The sequence below is a fragment of the Haliotis asinina genome, chromosome 1 (assembly GCF_037392515.1).
Source record: "Haliotis asinina isolate JCU_RB_2024 chromosome 1, JCU_Hal_asi_v2, whole genome shotgun sequence".
Classification (NCBI taxonomy): domain Eukaryota; kingdom Metazoa; phylum Mollusca; class Gastropoda; order Lepetellida; family Haliotidae; genus Haliotis; species Haliotis asinina.
In genome coordinates, this window is record NC_090280.1 from 31,700,707 (window position 1) to 31,724,166 (window position 23,460).

General features: G+C 36.8%; 1 protein-coding gene and 1 long non-coding RNA gene across 7 annotated transcripts in view; one reads left to right on the forward strand and one right to left on the reverse strand.

Moving 5' to 3' along the window:
• Nucleotides 1–23,460, reverse strand: part of LOC137290439 (uncharacterized) — a 155,422-nt gene that overhangs the window by 115,427 nt on the left and 16,535 nt on the right. The window lies entirely within an intron of this gene.
• The window catches only part of LOC137290394 (uncharacterized), a 376,153-nt gene that overhangs the window by 107,977 nt on the left and 244,716 nt on the right, over nt 1–23,460 (forward strand). For all 5 annotated transcript variants that reach the window (XR_010957209.1, XR_010957207.1, XR_010957213.1 and 2 more), the window contains one exon: nt 16,744–16,789. The gene's annotated coding sequence lies outside the window, so the exon portion shown is untranslated. The remainder of the gene's footprint in view (nt 1–16,743; nt 16,790–23,460) is intronic.

The following is a 23,460-nucleotide window of genomic DNA, read 5'->3' on the forward strand; positions in this document are numbered from 1 at the left end:
AGACAGATCGTAGTCATCAGACCATTTCTAATTCAGGGAGACAAGACTGATCATGGTCATAAGAACACAAAGGTATAAGGACGCACCACAGATCTTAGTCATGAGATCATTTCTAATACAAGGACACAAAGACAGATCTTGGTCATCTGAGCATAACTAAGACAGGGATACAAAACAGATCTTGGTCATCAGACCATTTCTAGTGCAGGGATCGAGATAGATCGTGGTCACCTGACCAATACGAAAACAGGGATACAAAACAGATCACAGTCATGAGATCATTTCTAATACAGGGATACAATACAGATCTTGTCCATTAGATCATTTTCAGTAGAAAGATACATGACATATCGGCACCATCAAAATATTAACAATACAACTATACAAGACACATCTTGAATATCAGAATAACAACAATGGGGTGGGGTTAGAGTCAAATCTCATTCATCAGAATATTATTAATGTAGAGGTACAAGATATATCTTAGTCATATGAACGTTAACAATACAACTATACAAGATTCGTCTCTGTTACCAGATACCGTGAGATATCCTAGGCTTTGATCTTCTGGCAAGAAAGATGATATGTAGTAATTGATCCATTTCCCCTGCATCTCGTTAAAATATATATCCATACTAATCAATTCCATTGGGCGACATTTCATTTAATGTATACGGGTTCAATGATTGAATTTCACCAACTGATTTTCCATTCGTACTGAAACAGTGTCCCCATGTGAACGTATGTCACGCCCACATGCATCTATTTCTCTTTCTCTGATGGAAAAAAAATCGGGTCAATATTGGATGGGCATAGTTAAGGCCATCACAAGTCATATCTACTGAACAAGGACGGGGTAAAATGTACGATGCGAACATGGCAGGTCTTCAATTTGGACACATTTCTGGAGATTGAATATGGATGTTGAATATTGGAATAAGTTTGAATATCTTCGTTCAGATATTTTGAGATTTTTTTTCACTCTTCGAGTGTGATATTTCACGTCAGTTTTCCAGGTCCTGAATGGTAACTTATTTAATGGATTACTAGCATATCCGTGTGAACTTGCCTCTGGTCACAATATAAATCTGGGAAACATTTTAGGGAACATGATCACAGAATACCTGCGTAGCTGTGTTCTACCTTGCTCTGGTCTGATGGTGACGTTTTCTGTAATGTCTCTGATCACAGAACAGCGGTTTAGCTTTGTTTCGTGAACTCACCCGTGGTACTGAATACCAGCATAAATGTGTACCTAGGTCTGGTCAAAGATAACAATGTTTTCTGTAATGTCTTTGGTCAAAGAATTGTAGTTCAGCTTTGTATCGTGCACCTGTCTATGGTCATAAAATGCCAGTGTGACTGTTTCGTGAAAATGGTTCTATCACATAAAAGAGATATGTGTGTTATACTTGTTGTATCGTGCACCTGTCTATGGTGACAGAATGCCAGTGTGACTGTTTCGTGAAAATGATTCTATCACATAAAATAGATATGTGTGTTATACTTGTTGTATCGTGCACCTGTCTATGGTGACAGAATGCCAGTGTGACTGTTTCGTGAAAATGATTCTATCACATAAAATAGATATGTGTGTTATACTTGTTGTATCGTGCACCTGTCTATGGTGACAGAATGCCAGTGTGACTGTTTCGTGAAAATGATTCTATCACATAAAATAGATATGTGTGTTATACTTGTTGTATCGTGCACCTGTCTATGGTGACAGAATGCCAGTGTGACTGTTTCGTGAAAATGATTCTATCACATAAAATAGATATGTGTGTTATACTTGTTGTATCGTGCACCTGTCTATGGTGACAGAATGCCAGTGTGACTGTTTCGTGAAAATGATTCTATCACATAAAATAGATATGTGTGTTATACTTGTTGTATCGTGCACCTGTCTATGGTGACAGAATGCCAGTGTGACTGTTTCGTGAAAATGGTTCTATCACATAAAATAGATATGTGTGTTATACTTGTTGTATCGTGCACCTGTCTATGGTGACAGAATGCCAGTGTGACTGTTTCGTGAAAATGGTTCTATCACATAAAAGAGATATGTGTGTTATACTTGTTGTATCGTGCACCTGTCTATGGTGACAGAATGCCAGTGTGACTGTTTCGTGAAAATGATTCTATCACATAAAATAGATATGTGTGTTATACTTGTTGTATCGTGCACCTGTCTATGGTGACAGAATGCCAGTGTGACTGTTTCGTGAAAATGATTCTATCACATAAAATAGATATGTGTGTTATACTTGTTGTATCGTGCACCTGTCTATGGTGACAGAATGCCAGTGTGACTGTTTCGTGAAAATGATTCTATCACATAAAATAGATATGTGTGTTATACTTGTTGTATCGTGCACCTGTCTATGGTGACAGAATGCCAGTGTGACTGTTTCGTGAAAATGATTCTATCACATAAAATAGATATGTGTGTTATACTTGTTGTATCGTGCACCTGTCTATGGTGACAGAATGCCAGTGTGACTGTTTCGTGAAAATGATTCTATCACATAAAATAGATATGTGTGTTATACTTGTTGTATCGTGCACCTGTCTATGGTGACAGAATGCCAGTGTGACTGTTTCGTGAAAATGATTCTATCACATAAAATAGATATGTGTGTTATACTTGTTGTATCGTGCACCTGTCTATGGTGACAGAATGCCAGTGTGACTGTTTCGTGAAAATGATTCTATCACATAAAATAGATATGTGTGTTATATTTGTTGTATCGTGCACCTGTCTATGGTGACAGAATGCCAGTGTGACTGTTTCGTGAAAATGATTCTATCACATAAAATAGATATGTGTGTTATACTTGTTGTATCGTGCACCTGTCTATGGTGACAGAATGCCAGTGTGACTGTTTCGTGAAAATGATTCTATCACATAAAATAGATATGTGTGTTATACTTGTTGTATCGTGCACCTGTCTATGGTGACAGAATGCCAGTGTGACTGTTTCGTGAAAATGATTCTATCACATAAAATAGATATGTGTGTTATACTTGTTGTATCGTGCACCTGTCTATGGTGACAGAATGCCAGTGTGACTGTTTCGTGAAAATGATTCTATCACATAAAATAGATATGTGTGTTATACTTGTTGTATCGTGCACCTGTCTATGGTGACAGAATGCCAGTGTGACTGTTTCGTGAAAATGATTCTATCACATAAAATAGATATGTGTGTTATATTTGTTGTATCGTGCACCTGTCTATGGTGACAGAATGCCAGTGTGACTGTTTCGTGAAAATGATTCTATCACATAAAATAGATATGTGTGTTATACTTGTTGTATCGTGCACCTGTCTATGGTGACAGAATGCCAGTGTGACTGTTTCGTGAAAATGATTCTATCACATAAAATAGATATGTGTGTTATACTTGTTGTATCGTGCACCTGTCTATGGTGACAGAATGCCAGTGTGACTGTTTCGTGAAAATGATTCTATCACATAAAATAGATATGTGTGTTATACTTGTTGTATCGTGCACCTGTCTATGGTGACAGAATGCCAGTGTGACTGTTTCGTGAAAATGATTCTATCACATAAAATAGATATGTGTGTTATACTTGTTGTATCGTGCACCTGTCTATGGTGACAGAATGCCAGTGTGACTGTTTCGTGAAAATGATTCTATCACATAAAATAGATATGTGTGTTATACTTGTTGTATCGTGCACCTGTCTATGGTGACAGAATGCCAGTGTGACTGTTTCGTGAAAATGGTTCTATCACATAAAATAGATATGTGTGTTATACCTTTTCCTGATCCCAGAATATGAACAAATCTGTGTTTCCTAACACTGATCCCAAAATACCAACCCATCCGTGTCTAGAGTACACGCAACCAGAGAGGAATGACCTCCAGAACGACAATTTGATATTCGTTACGCACGAAATCTTTAAAATTGTTTGGCTTCAGATTGTTGAAAAAAACTGTTATCCACCAAAAACCCAGCAAAAGTCGTTATTGTTAAATAAGTAAATACATGTATACTTATGTTCGTCGCCTTAATTAGAATAAAACATCTTGTTAATGGGTAACCGAAAAAATATCTCAATACTGTATCCGCCCCATATTCTGCCTTTTACACACGCACACGCAAGCGCACGCACGCACGCACACATACCACCAACCCACCCCCGTCCCAATATCGGAAGATCAATCCTTAAGGTGATCATTTAATGCAACGGGCCCTGACTGTAGCACAAAGGATAAACCGTCCCGTCTCACTAATGGTATTACAGCGGGTCGAAACCAGATCAAAGGGAAAGGTGACTTATGTACTTGCAGCCCAATAACTTATCAAGCAGGTAAAGAGTCTTTTTAAGCAATGACAAATTTATAACCTATTCACCATTTCCCACATGTTGTTGGTTGCCTCAGTAGCTCAGATAATTCAAACAGAAGCAATTTTTTAAGTCGACTCCATGAACTCGCTGTATCGTTCAAGACAACAAAATGGACAAGATATTATAGGGTCCACTTTGAGCCAAAGAGATTTACCAAATTAACGAAATGGAGAAAGCGTTTTCAAATTAATATAGAAGTCGTAAAACGTTTTGGAATTTTTGCTCGTTAAGCATTTTTTCAATTTAGCTGTTGCATGTTTTCACTTACATCAGCATGACTGGACAGGTCGGGATATACATAAACATTTATTCTCTGAAATGGGCATATTTTAGAGACAACAAAGTCTAAATTATGTTAATAAAATATACCAAAAACAGCCAAGAGACTTTTTTCATTTACAGCCAAAATGTGGTATTCCAGACTTGCCACATATTCCAGACTTGCCACATATTCCAGACTTGCCACATATTCTAGATTTGCCACATATTCCAGACTTGCCACATATTCTAGATTTGCCACATATTCCAGACTTGCCACATATTCTAGATTTGCCACATATTCCAGACTTGCCACATATTCCAGACTTGCCACATATTCCAGACTTGCCACATATTCCAGACTTGCCACATATTCCAGACTTGCCACATATTCTAGACTTGCATGCAAGAATACTTTCAACATTCAACGGTTCTTCAATATGTGTGATTGTTTTTCAAACACTTCAATGCAGAGAATAGAACTCAGACCTCGTGACAATCGAACACATTTACCACTGGGCTAACCCAACCCTCCCAAAAGCACTTGTAACCCTGAAGGAGAATAAAACGATGCCGAATAATATACCGGTGAAGACGTTGACGTTTCAAATTTAAGACCTTGGTTCTATTCCCACTTTCATGGGTATAATATGGACTGACTGGCTAAATGTTAATTGTGAATTGGATAAATGATACTTTCATATGTTTTCATACGTTTGTTTGTTTGCTTGTGTGTGTGTGTTGTTGTTGTTGTTGTTGTTGTTTTGGGTTTTTGTTTGTTTGTTTGTGGTGTATAAGCCGTTGGTTGTGTGTGTTTGTGTGTATGTGCGTTTGAGTGTGAGAGAGAGGGTGCAGACCCCATGAATATGAGATGAGAAGAGATCTGAAGATCTCAAGATCTCTCTCTCTCTCTCTCTTTGTGTGTGTGTTTATGTGTGTGTGTGTGCTTTGGGATGGTATTTACTTTGTCGTAGTATTTTTAAACACGTTTGTCTCTGAATGTACAACGTGGAGCAAACTGATGTTGGCCTTTCTAAAAGTGATGTGGATGACGGGCCGTTGATAGCAACCCCCTGAGGTCCTGTTCGATATCTGTATGATGCAGAAGGTCAGACAAGTGCATCTTAAGACATTGTTATAATTATTCATCGTTCGGGCACTCGAGGTTAATTACTCATATATCACTTCACCATGCTACACCGTGATTAATTTTATCAGACAGAAATCCTTAACATACAATGTGTTCAATAGCTCAGATATAGTTTTATATTTACAAGTGTCAGGGTTCAGCGAGAGGAACATTAATCAGGTTGACCCAAGGGTTTAGGTAGATTAAGGGGCCGAGAAGAGAGACGAGAAAAGCTAATATACTGCAGCCGAATCTCTCACGTGTCCGAGATCCATCCGCGCCGAGTTGCATCACGTGATAAGTGTAGTGCCCCTTTCTCTCTCCAGGAAGTCCGAATGATGCAGAGTCGTCATCCGACATTTGTTCCGATTCATTATTTTACCGTGATGCACAGTATCATGCACCCCAGCCAAGAAGATTATGCACTATTTCGCCAGGCGGTTTCGCAGTCGAGCAGATTTTTTGTGAGTTGTTCAAAGGTCGTGGTAGTACTCCTTCAACCCTGGCACTTCTCATTGTTAGCAATGTCGCCGGTGGCTGTAATTTTACGTCAATCATTCAAACATCATTCACGCTTCATTTGAAAAATCACATTGACTATGTAGCACCCGTTTCATTCATAATTTCTCATACTGGGTCTGGTTTTCCTTCATTCCATCAACTTGAAGCCATCCCCGGATGGCGAAAAAAATCGCCGGCTTCCTCGTCTGCATGCTGAGCGTGTTATGGTTTAATGCATATTGTTTAAATATTTAAAAGCGTAACATTTTAGTTGGTTTTGACCGGCAGTAGTCCGGTATCGATCTTACAGTAACCTAACGTTCCTGCGTCCCCTTTCCCACGACTTTCAAATTATGCCACGATGACCCGACCCCGGATTCCAGTCTCAGTCTCTCCCAGAAAGATCCTTTAGCAATCAACGACGCCATGTCACACTCCTACCGCCAATTTAGCCCGGCGTCCGACGGCAGTGTGAACGTGGGAGAGACTTTGGGAATACGACGAAGTGTTGCCAACAGCGCCGTAATTTAGCAACGCGAGTAGGCATGCATAAAATCTGCTCATTCCGTTTGAAACTGAACTCCAAATTTTGATTTATTACAATATTCTCCACATTTTCAACTTAACGTGCTGCATTAACGAGGGCATATCTGTACCTTTGTACACAAAAAGAGCTAAATGCACAAGCTATTTCCCGTAACTGAGTTTTCATTGAGAAAAATGCATATATTATCTTTGCCAGCATCTATACTACTAATTACACATCTTGCCTCAAAACGTAACGTTTGTCAGTTTGTGGAGCGAAATTGGAACAGAAGAATCTAAAAACTATTCAGGTATGTGATCATTTTTTAAAGAGTGATGCTCACGCATTCACTCACTCACTCACACTGACACACGAGATATTGATGAGAATTATCATGATTGATCGATGCATTAAAACACGCTTCAGCACACCGCCTCTGTGTTGAAATTATTATGTATCCACGACACCACGAATAACTTACACCAGTCGTCGTTGTCGTTGCGGGAAATGGGGTAGCAGTAGAAAGATAAGGAAAACTGATAAATATTCAGAAAAAGGAACATCATGTTGGTATGTTTAATGTGATCTGTGGTATTGATTAATCCTGACTAACTGTATATTCAATATGCCCTTTACAGAGTGATTTACTGCATAAAACTGATTGATCAAAAGCTAAGGGTTAAACGAATGTAACTGGAATCTCACATTCGTCTGTGCTTTTTCAAACATTTCGTGTGAATAGAAGTGACAAAATACTGGCCACATTTATGAGAAATCTCTGCCGAAAGCAGACTCGACGGTACAATCGTGACTATATGATGCGCAGGTATTTGTTTCAGTAGCCTTACACCTGTATGACGTTCTTTGTAAACAAATTGGGTCCGAACCAGACAATCCAGTGATTGTCACCATGCGATACGATGATGGAACGTGTTTATGAATCACAGTGAAATAATTGTTATACCAAGTGTTCGCTTGTAAGCAGATTTTGCCACTTGTAGTAATTGTTGCAGTAGATGTGGTTGATGTAGTAGTAGTAGTAGTAGTAGTAGTAGTTGTAATAGTAGTTGTTATGACGCACTGTACAATCTGATTGTCATGTACAATGATGGTAGCATAATACAATTGTGTCATAATGCAGAAAATAATAGTTTATACACTGGTGATTCATTATATATAAACCAAGTGTGACCAGTATTATTTACATGAACGAGCAATACTAGTCATATGATAGACCAGTACCAATCCTATAAACTATTAGTACTCATCAATGAGTCTATGTCTATTAAATGATTGCGCTTTATTTGTATTTTGGTCAAAAAGGGAAGAATACTACTCACAAATGAAACCAATATTAGTCTTGTCCAAACAGTACCTCTTGTATGAACCAACAATACTAGTCACATGAACAACCAGCGCCGATCTGAGTAAAGTGTTAGTTACAGAAATAATACCAGTTCTATTCACTTGAATTAACGGTATTCAAAATATAATATCGGAAGAAATCCCCCACAGTAACGGGTTGTACAGACCTTTACTACCCGCATCCTATGTTATGACATCAAGCTATAAAACCACTGTCACGATCTTATATCAACAATTATAATTATCACTGTTAAAATAGCACTTAATCAATGTTCCGTGTTATAACATCGACAAATACAATTATCTCAAAATATTGGCACAGCAATCAACTGACAACATGTTATAACATCAAGTTACAAAGCAGGTGGCAATATGTGTGGCACAGCAATCAAGTGACAACATGTTATAACATCAAGTTACAAAGCAGGTGGCAATATGTGTGGCACAGCAATCAAGTGACAACATGTTATAACATCAAGTTACAAAGCAGGTGGCAATATGTGTGGCACAGCAATCAAGTGACAACATGTTATAACATCAAGTTACAAAGCAGGTGGCAATATGTTACCAGTAATAACCAGAGTTGTTATGTAATGACGTTAACCAATCGTTTGCACTGTTGTGCAGCAGCAACCAATAAAACCAGTGACTGTATAATAACACATTAAACAGATGTCACTATGTAAAACATCACATTAAAGAAGTGTCATTATGTTATAACACCAGCTAAAAAAACCATTTCAACACTTCATTTGTAAAAAACAACAACAATTGATGGTACTGATTTATCATTTGCATTGCCATACTTAATTCATATTGATGTTTGTAAAGAACAGTTAACATACAAATCATTATTTTGTGCAAGAAGGTAACAAAAAACATGTAACAAAATTAATAAAATGTTTAAGAAATAGGTGTTATTATATATATATATTTACTGTACTCAGTACCAGTACCAGAAATGAAACTATTACGATTTTACTGACATTATTACGATTTTACTGACATTATACACCCTCCTGTTGGTACGAATATTTCGTAAGATGTATACGTTTGATGTTTATACATTTGCAGTTTAAATTCCTCACCCAGAATCAAATGTACTCACAGCTTGTAGAATAATGCTTGGCATATGCATACGGCGTTTTGAGACCTTGAACTTCAAATAAGTGAAAGGTCAGTACGACAGGTCAAGATATGGGTGAACATGCACACTTCCTTCCATACAGTGCTGTACAGTCACGTTGGAAAGTATAAGCAATATACAAAGCGCCGGAATGGACGGGAGCCCTACCATAAAACTGATGAACCCGTTTGGGCTTAAACGCTCTATCGTGTACGCGCAGGTCTTGTTACCGTTGGCCTTTCGACTCCAAGTATGACATAAAAATGTTTTATGCTCACAGTTGTAACATCAGCTCATCATGAATAGATATATTTTACAACTGCAAGATAATACTCACTTTATAACTTGAAAAAAAGATTGTGTAACAGCTATGCCTTGAAAAACAAGTCAATATTTTTTCCATGTAACATGCGTTATATCTGTGATTGCATTTCCTCAGTAAAGTATAGATACTAAATTAAAGCGTTTCGAGTTGTATTTTATTGAGAGTGACGTTACTGAAAATCTTTACTTTACTGAGATGTTTACTCAATTATTGCATATGTTACAACTGACCACTTCCTGAAAGACATTCTGTGTATTTAATGGCTTATGTACAAATATGTTTGAAATATTACGGTGGCTGACTGGTCAGTAGACTCACGTGGTTGCGCATTTCGGGCCAAATGTTCATGCAAGTCACTTGTCAATTACAGACATGTTACATAATAGAGATGGTGTCGAGGATCGAACTCCAAATACATAAATCCAGTTAATGTACTGGAAGTGCTGAGTAAGAACATGCAGTTTGCCAGCCGTACCCGAGGGACATGACTCAATGGTCGATGTAGTACTGCATTGTGTTATTGCTCAATGTGTATAAAGTATGGTATATTGTCATGTACTGTCTTCCAAGCTTTTCTCCACAATAACCTATATACCATGTACTCATATGTTAGTCACCTACAGCTGGTATTGCAAATAATATTTACCCTTAAGGAAGCACCTGGTGTCATTGATTTTATCTGAAGATTAATTCATACAAATTTCATAAAAAATAAATAAAAATGTCTTTGGTATTGGCAGATATTCGTGACTAATTTTGTTCTTTAATTGAGTACGATTGTGTTGTGTGTTTCATCCTTTGGGTCCATATTGCTGTACGTGTTTTAAACTCAGTGTTATTTAAATATGGTGGATAGGTTACCACCGGCCAGCACATATGTAACCTGTAAATGGGAAATGCCACACAAAACATTTTAGATTAATCTTGCCATACTGTCATGAAAGATACTTAACGAGAACGAACAAATCCTGAAATATATCCTCTGTTGTTTAGATGATGTCAATATTCACACTAAAAAGATTCGGCGAGTACTTGTGGGGAAAATTCAGAGATGTGCCTCTTTATATCGAGAATCATACAGCATCAACAATAGATACAACCTTTCTTTTTTGCTTCTGATTATATTCAGTTTTAATTCATCTCAACAGATATAACTAGCTAAAGGTTAACCAACGGTAAATAAGCAAATTAGAATTTATCACTTTGAAACTCTCATAAATGTAATGGTTTAATTCAATGTAGTGTAGGTTCCAATGTAATGTCCTCCAAAACATAGAAAAGTGTTGTGTTACTGTGTCTCCTTGTAGTTTCACATACCACACAAGGATGTGTGTTGTGTAGACATCTCATTGTCCACCACAGCATGAAAACGTGTTGTGTTCATGTGTCTCGTAGTTCCACATACCATGCAAGGATGAGTGCTGTGCAGACATCTTATTGTCCACCACAGCATGAAAACGTGTTGTGTTCATGTGTCTCGTAGTTCCACATACCATGCAAGGACGAGTGCTGTGTAGACATCTCATTGTCCACCACAGCATGAAAACGTGTTGTGTTCATGTGTCTCATTGTAGTTCTACATACCATGCAAGTTGTTTTAAAGATGCACCTCAGTGCAGCATTGCAATCACTGCACAAATGATAGCTGTACAGGTATTTCTCAATACAGCAATGCTATCACTGCACAAATGATAGTTGTACAGGTATTTCCCAATACAGCAATGCTATCACTGCACAAATGATTGTTGTGCCATTACAGTCACTGAACTGATGATTGTTGTGAATATGTCTCAGTGCAGCATTACAATCAGTTGTGGTCAAGATGTCTCGCTGCATTAGTGTACCAGATGCATGCATGTGTTGTGTAGGTACCCACAAGAACTGCACAGGTTAGTGATGTGTCTCATTCCCTCGGAAGATTAATGATGTGTAGCTCCTTCAGACATTTGAAAAGGCATGTTGCATTTACTTTACAGTATGTGGGTGCATATAAATGCATTAAACAATCAGGCTTTCTTTTATGGTTAAACAACCACAAGTATGTCCAAGACTATCCCTTTAAAGAAATATAAAACTAGGTCAAAGACGTTTAAATCACTGCATATTCTCAGAATATAACAAAATATCATAATTTAAAATGTTTACAATGGAGGGCATTTATTGCAAAGCTGAGGCTTAGAAAGGGGTCACATTAGCCTTGATGTAGTTTAATCAGTTGTTTAATCTGTAAAATATGATTGTTACTTGTTTTGTTTCTACGTGTGTACTAGATAAAGGACCGTCACGTGTGTACGTGAATTGTATGTCAAAAGATAAGTACAACTAAAACCTTTAGTTAGACTTAAATGATGGCAGTTACATATATATTTCCTGTATAGACACCAGTAACGTCGAGTCGTGTTCAAATCCAATCTTTAAATGAACAACATCACCTTTATCGTTACGGTTGTACTTGATGCTTTGCAGTAAAGGGTCATTACTTTCTGGATGGCATGGAGCATTTCATACACGCTTGCTGGCTCGGTGTCGGTATTTTTTCTATTATGTGTTTATTAGCTCTGTCGTTTAAAGACCAAAGGTTCATCGCTCAAACGTGTCAACGGTAAATGGCCTTGACTTGATAGCATCCTGACATACCAATCGATAAATGTTAGTTACGGCTGTATCTACTTAAACTGGTTTTGAAGTAAAACACATGGACATTTCAGTATTAATGTATTCACGCATATATTAATCTATATTGTGATATAAAGTCTAATATAATCAAATTTTAAACCACAACGATCTGTACTACTTCCTATGTTCCATTCAAATTATTACTATCATATGTATGTGCGTGAGAGAGAGGGCGAGGGTTAGATGCCATGAATATGACAAAAGACCTGAAATGGTTCATGTCACCTGCAATTCTCTCAGCATACAAGGGTTCTCAAACACATGAAATTACATTCCAATAAACTTCTTTCGCATGTTTGTTGTGTGTGCGTGTGTTGTGCTTGTGTGTGGGTGGGGGTGGGGGGCTGGGGTGGAGGGGGAAACTCCATGATTATGACAAAAGATGTCAACATAAACCCATCTCTCTCTCTCAAGACATGTATCACTTCTTTGGGGTAGGGAACACTGGAAATCAAGATACAACGGTAAGGACAGAACCAGAACTGGTCCATATATCTGTTTTCAGTGTAGCATAATTACAGTACCGATGTAAGATAGAGTCATTACATTGTTTCATGTTTGATATCTTCATATTGTCTAATGTACCATCTGTAGCCACTATACCCCTTGAGACTAGCTAGATATGTCTAGAGCACATTTATTGAGTCTATTGATATTCTGATTGAAATATGCAGTAAAGTATTTGGTAGGAAATATTCTTTTGAAATGTAATATAGTTTCTATTTGCTTTGTGTATAACGACAGACGACCAAACCATAACTAAACGAGAATCAGTTGTGTGAAAAAAAACGTACACCCATACCACAACCTACAATACAACAGTGTCCTATACAAGATGTATAAGTATGTATTCCAGTGTCTAAATAGTGCCGTTACAGTAATATGGGAATGTATGGGATGTCACGGTGTAAACTAGGCTATTCTAAACTAAAAGAAAGTCTTTGGTATTTCGGACTACAGACAGACAAAATAATAAAACAATCTGATTTGAACTAGCAACCGATCTGAACATTACTACCCTACTTATTCGAAGACCTGGTGTCATCACTGACTTTCACGTACCTTTCTTACAATAAACAAATTTTTTTTCTCAGATTTTATATACTGATTATTGAAAAGTGGGTGTTTTTTTGCCACTGACCTTTCATAAGAATACTGTGTAAAATGTAAGTGTAATACTGGGTAAAATACTGGGATTTAAGTAAATCAAATTTCGTTTCTGTCTGAAACATAAAAAACAAGATAATATTAGTTTTCCTGCAAAATGTCACTGCCAATATTTTTTCGACATAAGATATCATCAGCTTTCTGCATTGTGATTTGTCGGCTTCTTCTTGAAGCGGTTTCATTTTTTTTTATGTTTTAATATAGAGACAGTAAAACAAAACATTAAGGTAAAAGCAAGAAAATATGATTGTTGTGTCGCACATAATGAGACGTTTGACATTTACCACGAGATTGAGCTTCTGACAGTAAGTCTCAATGTAATGCCATATAAAATCTTCTGAAAAACGATTCCATATGAAAACGAAAGGTTAGATCGATGTCACACGGGGAATAAAGTGAAACATGTATATTTTTCATAGCGAAAAAAACTAGCGATATACACAAGTCGATGGTATGTTTCCGATTGTGTCTTAAAAAGTATGTAGATTATATTTCGTTGGGTCTCCGTGCAGCATTACTTTGTGTAGATTTGTATATGGCTCATTTATTGTTTGTTTATTTGTTCCTAGCTCTTTTAGAAACAATTCAAGATTGCCATCTGACTCTTCCTCAGTTTTTATTATAACGGTATCATTATCACTGTCACGATATCAAAGTCTCACCAAAGCTTTCAAAATGACACATGGATATACCAATTTGACACATCAGTCACAGAACTCAGCTCCAGTGCGGTTGCCTGCTTTTTTCGTTTTTTACATTACAGTTGGATGAACACTTCACATGCCCTTGCATGCATTTGTGATGGGTCAACAGGCTTGTTCGTCTCACAATCCCTGAACCATATTATTTTCACTTCCGCCACGCCCTTCTCGCAGTGCTGAAGCCCTAAATGAACCAATCCAGATTGTCTCAGGTTCTGAATCATCCAACTCACTTGTAAATTTTTTCAAACTTAATCATTTGTTTCTTTAATTTAAATATTTCAATATTTTCAAGTTTCCGTCATCAGATTTGAATAGCGTTGTGGGAAGATATCTGAGAATAAATAAAGAAACACTGCCATAAAGTGGTGCTCGCTTATTTGTTTCTGTCAGTACATAGTCTAAAACTTAGTGTAAGTGTGATTACGAAGGATTATCTTTTTTCATGCTAACTCATTCGTATGACGTAGTTAGAGTCGTACAATGGTCTCTGCTTTTAGTGGATATTTTTTATGATCGCGGAATCACTTTGTGTTGCTTTTGTTTTCTAAAGAGCATAATGATCAATTATCTGTAAATTGGTGTGCCATTCCACTTATATCCCAGTGACGTCATTCTGTAACCATGAGCAACCACCTGGTGATTGGATGTAGAGCGATATGCAAATGGTTTTGTTATTATTACCATGATGAATATTAAAGGCATGCATAGAAATATTAAGTTTTGTAAAAGAAAGCCATTCAAAGAATGTGTAGGAGTATACCGTGGAATGTTTCGACATTTTATATGTAATGCATGCCATTGATATTTCGTTGAAATTAAAGAGATTACATTCCATTACATGGTCTCTGGTTCAATTAATATGTTCTTCATTTAGAGGGATGTATGAACGCTGGCAATGGAATATGTTCTCTCCATTTATTGATATATGGATAAGGTTATCTTTGGTATAGGTACATTCGTCTTATTCATAAATTGTATGTTTATACAAGGGGTATATTCTTCTTTAACATGGGATAACAGATAACAGTGTATGGGGTATATCCATCCTATTCCAGGAATGTTCGGATATGTAAACCGTATATCCTTTTTATCATGGAATGTATTGATAACGGTATATGGGGTATATCCGTCTTATTTGAGGAATATATGGATATAATTAGGGGTATATCCATCTTTGTCATGGAATGTATAGATAATAGCATATAGGATATGTCAATCATATATGTAAAATGTATGGGTACATATGGGATATATCCATTTTATTCGAGGAGTGCATGAATACATGAGGGATAAATCCATCTTTATCGTGAAATGTACAGATAATAGCATATGGGATATATCAATTTTATATGTAAAATGTATGGGTACATATGGGATGTATCCATTTTATTCGAGGAGTGCATGAATACATAAGGGATAAATCCATATTTATCAAGGAATGTGCTGATAATAACATGGGATATATCAATTTTATATGTACAATGTATGGATACATGTGGGATATATGCATCTTATTTGTGGAATATTCAGACATTATTTTACGTGTCCACTTCATGCAAAACTTAGATCAGACATAAAGCCGTTTTCACGTCACGTGAATTCCCTGAATATATAACGTAAAGAGGACCAAATACAGCCTTAGTCAATAACGGATGACATACATATACGAAAACGAGTTTATTAGTGCTGAAATATGGACAGTCACAAGTGGAATATGTTTATTTGTACAAGAATATGAAATGTACAAATGTAGAGAGGGTAATACGTTACTTCCTGACTGAATGACTGTGATTATTATCGGGTATATTTTGTTTTACGCTGCATTCACCAGAACACTCAGATAAATTGAATTTTGACATTTCTCTCAGGAAACAGATGTAAAATTCCTGAAATGCCGTACAGCAGTATTCACTCAGTCACCCACCCACCTCGATCATATTATTATCATCTTATTCCCGTTGACACACTTGAGAAAACATATTTACAAACATAAACTCTTGTGCAGGAAATGATTTACATTTTTGTAAAGGGTGGCAAGAAATGCGTATATTGATGATGCGTAAGGTAAGAAATGCGTTTATTGTTGTTATGTAAGATAACGAATGCGTATATTGATATGTTACGTATGACTGGAAATGCGTACACTGCTGTTATGTAAGATAACGAATGCGTAAAAACTATATTGATGTCACGTATGATAAGAAATGCGTATATTGCTGGTATGTAAGATAACGAATGCGTATACTGATGTAACGTATGATAAGAAATGCGTATACTGCTACCCGATCATACCTATATTATAAATGCATGCCTGGAAAGTTTCATGAATATGTTACATTTTCTGAGAATGGGATTTTGGTATGCAGTTTGCACAACAATGGTGGCCAAAGACGATATGTTCATTTCTCAGACTGATGTTTTTGAATGTTTGTTCTGAAGCGTCTCATACTGAGTGCAGAGCTTCTTTAATGGTCTGTTCTTTCTGTTGATCAAACAATGTTTCCACTTTTGTAGCACGTCTCTATAAGCTGACTTATCCTTGTGATTCTTATGTAAGTGAATAATAATGGTTGTGTTTCTTTCAGGTTGACGCTGATGGTTCGAACGATGCGTCCTTCGTCTTTGAGCAAGGTAAGTACGGTAAAGACAATGTTTGTCTATTAATGTCATAAAATTGAAACTTTGTGTATTTCGAACTTAGTGAATGAGTGAGTAAATGAATGAGAAACTACACATCGCGAGGCGGACATGATGGATGAGTGAGTGACAAAGACGGAGTGAGAGACAGACTGATTCTATGAAAGACGAATAACAGAGTGGATTAGAAACGGATTTTCTGAGTGAGCGAGTGCGTGACAGGTGGTGTGAGCGAATTTTGACAAGCACTAGAGGAAGCATTTGAGTTGAGATAAAAAAAAGAATGAGCGACTGACTGACGGACAATGAATAAGGAATTGGGAACGAGTATGCATGTATGTATGTATGTATGTATGTATGTATGTATGTATGTATGTATGTATGTATGTATGTGTGTATATATATGTGAGTGTACATATATGTGTGTGTATATATATATATGTGTGTGTATATGTACCTATGTATGTATATATGTATGTGTGTGTGTGTATATATATATATATATATAATATGTGTGTGTATGTGTATGTATATATGTATATATATATGTGTGTGTGTGTGTGTGTATATATATACACACACACACATATATACATATATATGAGAACGAGAGAGAGAGTGGGAGGGGGGGTGAGAGGTGAAGTGGGTAATGGGTGATTAGCGATGGAATGACAAACGAAACAGCAAATTAGGTGGAGTAAGTGAGTGAGTGAGTGCCTTAGTTCCGTCGCGGAGTACCAGAACATTACAGAGGATCGTTTGCCAGGAACAGAAAATACCAACACAACTATTGCCAATCTTGGCACTGTACAGAATACGTAACCACCATCAACCACAGATCTGTACGGAATACGCATGACAGAAGCACACTTTGCGTTTGCAGGTAGTCTTGATGACACAAATCTACTTGCCTTTCGGAACCGAAATATACAATACGCTTGTATTGAATACAGTAGTATACGCAAGTCTTGCCTTTCATCACAGAAATATACATTCTATTGCCTTACGTAACAAAATCATACACCTTTCGACCTTACTTAACAAAACGATACATCAGTTTTGTATCTTGACACAGGAATAACCGCAATTCTTATCGTCTGGAACAGAAATATAAGCCTGACTTGCCTTCCGTAACAGAAAAATACACATTTCTTGCCTTCCATAGAAGAAAAATACATCTTTTGCTTTCCATGGCACAAGTATATACGCTTTTCTTGTCTTCCAGAGCAGAAATATACACCACTTTCGCCTTCCTTAGCAGAAATATACACCTTTCTTGTTTCCCAGAACAGAAATATACACCTTTCTTGTTTCCCAGAACAGAAATATACACCTTTCTTGTTTCCCAGAACAGAAATATATACCTTTCTTGTTTCCCAGAACAGAAATATATACCTTTCTTGTTTCCCAGAACAGAAATATATACCTTTCTTGTTTCCCAGAACAGAAATATATACCTTTCTTGTTTCCCAGAACAGAAATATATACCTTTCTTGTTTCCCAGAACAGAAATATACACCTTTCTTGTTTCCCAGAACAGAAATATACACCTTTCTTGTTTCCCAGAACAGAAATATATACCTTTCTTGTTTCCCAGAACAGAAATATATACCTTTCTTGTTTCCCAGAACAGAAATATATACCTTTCTTGTTTCCCAGAACAGAAATATATACCTTTCTTGTTTCCCAGAACAGAAATATACACCTTTCTTGTTTCCCAGAACAGAAATATATACCTTTCTTGTTTCCCAGAACAGAAATATACACCTTTCTTGTTTCCCAGAACAGAAATATACACCTTTCTTGTTTCCCAGAACAGAAATATATACCTTTCTTGTTTCCCAGAACAGAAATATATACCTTTCTTGTTTCCCAGAACAGAAATATACACCTTTCTTGTTTCCCAGAACAGAAATATATACCTTTCTTGTTTCCCAGAACAGAAATATACACCTTTCTTGTTTCCCAGAACAGAAATATACACCTTTCTTGTTTCCCAGAACAGAAATATACACCTTTCTTGTTTCCCAGAACAGAAATATATACCTTTCTTGTTTCCCAGAACAGAAATATACACCTTTCTTGTTTCCCAGAACAGAAATATACACCTTTCTTGTTTCCCAGAACAGAAATATATACCTTTCTTGTTTCCCAGAACAGAAATATATACCTTTCTTGTTTCCCAGAACAGAAATATACACCTTTCTTGTTTCCCAGAACAGAAATATACACCTTTCTTGTTTCCCAGAACAGAAATATATACCTTTCTTGTTTCCCAGAACAGAAATATATACCTTTCTTGTTTCCCAGAACAGAAATATATACCTTTCTTGTTTCCCAGAACAGAAATATATACCTTTCTTGTTTCCCAGAACAGAAATATATACCTTTCTTGTTTCCCAGAACAGAAATATACACCTTTCTTGTTTCCCAGAACAGAAATATACACCTTTCTTGTTTCCCAGAACAGAAATATATACCTTTCTTGCCTTCCATAACATATACACTTTTTTTGCCTTCCGTAGTAGAAATATTCACCTTTCTTGCCTTCTGTAATAGAAAAAGTACACTTTTCGTTCCTCCCGTAACAGAAAAAAAACCCTTCTTGCATTCCGCAACAGTAATATACACCTCTCTTACCTTCCGTAACAGAAACATACACCTTTAATATCTTTCGTTCACGAGAGATTGCCTGGACAACACACATGTGGAACGATGTTTGATTCTGACCTTGTTGGCCTATTGTCACCTTCAGTTGTGACCACATACAACAGAACAATAGCACAACCATCTATCTGCCCATTCGCAACTCCCGATCCACAAAACGGTCTTAGCACCACAACATTCGTACGCCTATAGTAAACTATAGAGTTACGACTGGTCGTAACGCTACGGGCGCATTGTGGATCGGGACTCTTCAGGGTTGTCATCACATCTGCGAACATTTTTTAACGTTTTGCTAATAATATTAGGGAGGGAGGGAGACAGTTTAGTTTTACGCCACTTTTAGCAATATTCCAGCAATATCGCGACTGGCGACACCAGAAATGGGCTTCACTATGTGAAAATGAACTCAAGCTGGTGAGTTTCACCTTTGTGTGGAGAATCTGCGGTAGTTCCCTGAATACTGATTTACGCACCAAGTCCTTGTTGTATATACTCCTTGTCAAGCTCCAGACAAAGGAACAACAATTACCACAGTTTAACGTCTATTAGAGTCACGCAGCCGATAATATGATATCGTAATTACATGTATGACATCAGTTCTGTCATATCAACCAACCTTATATATCATTAGGTCCCTCATATCAATCAACCTTATATATCATCAGGTAACATATCAATCAACTTTATGGACCATCAGGTCTCATGTCAATGAACTCTCTATATCACCAGGTCTCATATTATTCAACTTTGTATGTCATCGGGTCTCATATCAATCAACCTTACATATCATTAGATTTCATACCAATCGACTTCAAAAATCAGATAAAATGTCAATTAATTTCAAATATCAGGTAACCTTACAATTATCACCATATCACGTATATGTCCAACAGCCTTAAGGTGCGATATCATTGACATTTTATATCATCGTGGCAATATAGATCACGGTGACAATATCTATCAATCAGCAATGATTATCAGGCCTGAGCATTATATCCTACAGAGAAAAGTATTCTGCCAGTCTATATCGTATATCATTATAACTCATATCAGCTCTGTGCATCATTCGAGCACAAAGTATTTAACGCGTGCCCAGTCTGCAGGCAATACATTGTTTAACGTCATCCTGAACGACTATCATGGCATTCCCTGGAGAGCTATCAAGGGAGGCAACCCAGTTGGTCACAACTGGAATGCACTCATTGAGCATGGCAAATGGCTGTTCGCGCGTCGACATAGTTTCTGCCACGCGATGTCACGCCAGTGTGTTTCACGTTTAAACTTTTGAATCGCACGTGCCAGAGAGGAATGGTAGGAGGGACAAATGCGATGTGTTCGCCGAACATTTTCAACATAAACATGCTTGTGTCGTTTTATCTAAAGCTTCGTTTTGAAATTACCCGGTTCGTACAGCGTTGCCTGGTTCGCGAGTGCTTGAATGATAGGTCAATGACCCGTACTGCATGATATATATATATATATATATATATATATATATATATATATATATATATATATATATATATATATATATATATATATATATATATATATATATGGCGCAAACATCGCCTGTTGAAAGAATGCAGCCCAGTAAGATACTCTCACACGGAGTTATAACTTCACGTTCATAACGGAATACACACAGACAGAGACACAGACAGGCAGACACACACACACACACACACACACACACACACACACACACACACACACACACACACACACATATGTATATATATGACATTAACATACATACATACATACGTTTGTGTGTGTGTGAAATAAGTATGTATTTGTGTGTATAGTGTGGGCATGTGTGTATGCATGTGTGTGTGTGTGCAGATGTACGTGCGTATGTGTGTGTGCTAATTTCCTTTGGTGAAAAGCTTCGTGGTTGTGTGCCAATGTAATTCCGCGATGCAGAGTGTTCATTGCTGTTATGACAACAAGAATGAATGGTTACAGGTTGGTCAAAATGGCTGCTGAGCATCATTTGGACTCAAAATGGCTGAGGTACTCTGGTTGGACTCAAATATGAGACTAGTCCGATACGTATTGGCATCCTCTGTGCACCATCAACAACGAACGATATACTTTACTAGCCCGATTGTTTTAACCAAGCTTCGTTTAATTAACAGCAATAACATCGTTCACTTGGCGCTGCAAGTGACGTACGGTTCAACAACAATTCCACCCGCTTTCCCATAATTCAATGCGCTAAAGTCCTTTCCGGCAGAGTACTGCTTGTACTATCTGTCACCCCTATTGGAAAAAAACAACACCGGAATATTCTCTTTGGAAAAGGGAATACAAAATCAAAAATAATCAAAAAAATAATTATCTTTTATTTACTGATCAGCGAAACTATAATTTTCGTTTAATGAGTGCGGATTTATTCTCCCTCCGTTATTGTTAAGTGAGCAGGAATATTTATTTAATTAGTCTGACGCGAAATGTAAAACATGACAGATCAAACTTCCGATTTCCGGGAAGTCAAATGTGGAGTATAAGGGGAAGGGGATGTGATGATTTTTTTCTTCTTGTGACTTGGGTTTTTGTTTTGTTTTGTTTTTATTTTTATTTTATTTTGTTTTCATATGCTTATTTCAGAATTAAGCGTTTTGTTTTTCGGATGTGTATAACAACGTTGTTGTTGATGTCGTAATTTGTTGAAACTGAATTAGTGAGTGAGTATGGTTTTAGAGCCGCTTATAGCAATATCCCAGCGATATCACACATTGTATTTATGTAGGGAATCGAACCCGGGTGATCGGCTTGACGAGCGAACGCTTTAACTACTAGGCATTCCGACTGCCACTCAAAATGCATTAAGAAACCAGGTGTTCGCAAACAACACATCCTGCTCCACCGGCGGCCCCAATTCAACCACTCACACAAATTGCATATGAAAAGGTAACGACATTCTGGGTTATATATTGGTTGAATGGTGAGCCAGTCTGTAGTTTCATGTAATGCCAGTATTTTTAAACAAAATGTGTAAAATACAAATATATATAACAGACAGTTGTTTGATATAAATATTTATAACACATACGCGTCACCGCCACAAAGGGACCGTTATTTTATTCGTGTGAAATATTCTTGACTGTTCCGTTTAAATGGTCATGAATTGCAGATTCACTAAACTCGATGCCGCACGAGCACTACCTTGTCTCGTCGGGGTGACACAAATCATTTATTTTGCGTTTTTTAAACACATTAATGTTATATGTTTGACACACAAATGAGAAGAACCAATATTCAAAGAAAGAACGTCTGGCACCATCTTGAACCCTAATACTCTTAGAGATTTTTTAAGGAACTAAAAAATGTGTTAATTTATCGTTCATATTACAATAACTTCTTCCTGCAATGTATAATAACGAAGTAATTCACGTTTTTGTTACGCATGGCGATATGAATAATACAAATAATTTAACAAAACTATGTGACGAAGTCTGTTAATAAATATGGCAATAATTTCAGATATGATAAATTTTATGAACAAGGAATAGTTGGTTTGGTAACGCTCTGCGTTATGAACACAAATCTTTAGAACAAACTATTCATAAGTCATAAATACAACGACGTGTAGGGGTGTTTTATTTATTTTTTCATATATCTTTATTTTTTATTCATTTATTTGTTTTTGGTGTGGCGTGGAAAAAACCTCAGCTGTCAAATATTAAAAAATTAAAAATCTGGTAATTTCTTTCACAGACAACTATGAAAAAAAAAATAAACCAGAACTCTTTTTATGTTCATATCTCCCCGGAATAAGTCCGCGATAACCAAACAATCAATTTCTGTTTTTATGTCGAAAAAACATTCTCAAATGAACACTTATTTTAACTTGCTAATTTTATCAATGGCTTCATTGCGTGTAAAATGCTTCTCCCTATCAATATTACTCTTATTTGAAGAATTGCTCCTTTCAGACGTGGCGGGCGTTTTATCAATGGAGACACTGTTACCTATTTTTTACAAAACAGGAA